The sequence below is a fragment of the Panicum virgatum genome, chromosome 6K (genome assembly GCF_016808335.1).
Source record: "Panicum virgatum strain AP13 chromosome 6K, P.virgatum_v5, whole genome shotgun sequence".
NCBI classification, from domain to species: domain Eukaryota; kingdom Viridiplantae; phylum Streptophyta; class Magnoliopsida; order Poales; family Poaceae; genus Panicum; species Panicum virgatum.
Window position 1 is genome coordinate 19,759,911 of NC_053141.1, and position 3,654 is coordinate 19,763,564.

The window sequence follows — 3,654 nt, forward strand, 5'->3', positions numbered from 1 at the left end:
AAACTTCTAACGTAACTTGGTGAGCAAACTAAACCCCGCCGAACGGATCTAGAGTGCTCGATAACTGGTGAACAGTTAGATCCCGTCGAACGGATCTAATGTGCCCGATAACTGGTGAACATCTAAACCCCGCCGGACGAATCTAGCATGCTTGATAACTTTGAGCGCCATAAACGGAGGAAGAAGCTATGCGCCTTCAACCTAAACCCATCTGCGCAACCCTACTCGGAACTTTTCAACAAGCGATGGAACATACCTGCTGAGAAGAACTCGTAAAAGAAAATTCTACTGCAACTAGGGGTTTGGCGAAGCCGCCGACATGAAAGTAGATGTGGTGAATATAAAGGTTTTGGTTTGGAATTGGTTGATCAAAGTTTACAAAAAACGGAGGTCGGCTATTTATAGCCTAAAACTAAACTTCCTTTGCCGATACAACGAGATTACACTTGCGAATCAAGAAAACAAACTTTCATAACTGAATGATACAAAATCTAAAAGATAACTTGCTGACTTCAACCGTCAACTCCTTCCTTATCTCCATCGGCTGCGACGCCCATCTTGGCCCAAAGGCCCAATGTCCTTCATTCTTCCTTCTGATCCAGCGCCGACCTAAAAGTAGTGTGTAGGAGCATCTCCAGCAGTTCCTCAATTGATTTTTCATGGTTATTAGAGAGTTGCTTCTACAGTTTTCTAACAATCTCATCCCATGCTAACTACCATACTAATCAACTCTCACACTATTTGGGGAAAGTTCGGATGGATTATTGGTTTTCCCAATAATATTGGGAAAAAGGAAGAAGATAAAGGAGATCCGTTGGAGCAAATTTTTTACACAAACTCTACCAATATGGGTAGTTGGATTGGGTAATGGGATCTGCTGGAGATGCTCTAAATACTCAAAATAGAACTAGCACTACTATAGAAAACTAGTGTTTGACGCGCGCATGGGCGCGTGTAATGCTACACGGACATGCCGTGACAATAGAAATCTAGAGGTAGAAACTATTAATTATCTGGCTAGTTCTATGTCAATATGTTTGAAGCTCTTATAAAATAATATGCTCCAATTTGGTGGAGTATCATGTAAATAGTAGGGCTTTTTCAATTGCAAACTGCGTCAAGGCTGTTACCCTTCTTTGTATGTTCCTCGTATATTTTTGTCAGCTTACATGTCTAGTACTAAGATTGATACATGAATTATTGACAATGCAGCGGTGTAGGATTGTCCATGCACGGGCATATTCAGCGCCTGATCCCCACAGATTTTGGCGGTCTGTATAGGAAAGTAAAAATAAGTACAAGATGTTAGAAATACTAGTACAGATATACATGCCACAGGCATATATGTAAAGAAAAATTATTTAAAGATAATCTGATTACACATCAAATGACTACTGAAAATTAAGCTTATTTATTAATAATTATTCCTTTGATGTGTAATCATTTCTCTGTTTTTGAATGTTCCTGGACAACAACTCTTATATCCATGTTTTTGATGTTTTTGATGTGTAAAGAAAAATTATTTAAAGATGTTTTTGAAGTACAGATATATATATAACACAATACGGAAAACTTAAATATATTTCTCAATATCCATGTTCCTGGACAACAACTCTTATATCTTTTGGAATGTCTAATGCACTCTCATTAAACTTACATTTCAAGACATCAATTAGAAATCATTTCCTGAGAACCCCTAAATCCTCTTGAGCAATTAAAAATGTTATCGGAGCAAGGAAAGTTGATTGATAACGTAAAATATCTAATGGATTGTATACTGACCACATTAAGCATCTCGGGGTCACTGGTCCAACAGAAGCCACAACCGCAATCATGTCTGCCGATGTTTTACTTGAAATTCCACCTAGGGATATCCTAAGGTGCTAGATTGTAGGCAAGGAGTCGCCGAGATCAGGAACACAATGGTGGAAGCAACAAAAAGTTTAGACAAGTTCGAGAAATGAATAGCGTTAATACCCGACATTTTGTTGGATGGTTTGTATTTGTAGGATCAAGGACACCGAATAGAAAGGGGTGAATGGGCGGTTTTAAACTAAAAATACAAACTCTAGAGAAATTTAAGTAGTAACACAAGAAGGATCCTATGTCTAGTAAAAACTCTCTAGTGGGGTTTGAAACCTACAGTGACAAGAGACAATTCAAGCTCTAAGAAATTAAAGTGCACAAAGTAATTTGCAAGAATTGAAATGAGCAAAGAAATAACTGGGCACGAGACAAAAATTTTTCCTATGGTATCGATGACTTGCCAATCACCCCTAATTCACATTGAGGTGGATTCAAAGAATCAAACGCTCCTCTATCAAGACTCCCCTTGATCTCAAGCTGGTTTGAATCAATGAACCACTTCAAACCTCGATTCCACTAGAGTTGCTCTTCACCACTCTGACAAGGTGAGCACAGGAACCTCTGTCGCAACCAATTTCGGGGCTCCTCCACAATCTTCTTGAAGGGCTCCACGAAATCACCTTGTCCAAGCCATCTAGGGAGCATCAACTCCCAAGAGTAACAAGCCGATGACACTTGCTTGAAGATTCCCTAGTGCCACAAAGCTTAAACTCTTGATGCAGTGCACTAGAATGTTGTATGATCAAGGACACCGACTAGGAGGGGGGTGAATAGGTGGTTTTAAACTTCAAACACAACACTAGGTAAATTTAATTAGTAAAACAAGAGAGCTCCTACTCCTAGCAAAACCTATCACTAGTTGGGTTTGCAACCTAGGGTGATAAGAGACAATTCAAGCACTAGGAAAGTAAATTGCAAAATAAAATGAGCAAAAAAATAACCGAGCTTGACACAAGAATTTTTCCCGTGGTGTCGATGACTTGCCGGTCACCCCTAATCCACATTTAGGTGGATTCAAAAAATCAACTGCCCCTCTATCAAGGCCCCCCTTGATCTTGAGCCGGCTTAAGTCAATGAACCTCTCCAAACCTCAATTCCACTAGAGGTGCTCTTCACCACTCCAGCGAGGTGAGCACAAAGACCTCTCGCAACCAATTTCGGGGCTCCTCCACAATCTCCTTGAAAGGCTCCACGAAATCACTTTCTCCAAGCCATCTAGGGAGCGGCAACTCCCAAGAGTAACAAGTCGATGACGCTTGTTTGAAGATTCTCTAGTGCCACAAAGCTCAAACTCTTGATGCAATGCACTAGGATGCCCTCACACTCACAAGAAAGCAATGCCTAGGCAAAGAGTGTGTGTGTGAGAGGGGGAAACAAGCTCTAGTATGTCAAAAAAGCTTTTCAAAAGGCCAAGAGAGCTCCCCCACAGCCGGTTATGTGATATATATAGTGTACCCCTCGGGATCTAGCCGTTACATTTAAAACACGCGCAAACAGAGGATTCGCGGACTGTCCACCTTAGACAAACTAGACTGTCCGCAAGTCAAAACCAACGGCTAGAAACGCAATCATTATGTGTCAGAGTCGAACGTTACAACACATCAGAAACTCAGACACTCTGAGACTACATCGTCTCTAACTAAACTGGAAAGAGACGGGCAGACCGTCCGTTCACCCGGGGAGGACCGTCCACCATTTACTTCGAGCAAACCATCAGAAACTTCATGGTTTCTGTCCAAGAAGAAATGTTAGGGTGCGGACTGTCAGCCCAATAGGGCCGGATCGTCC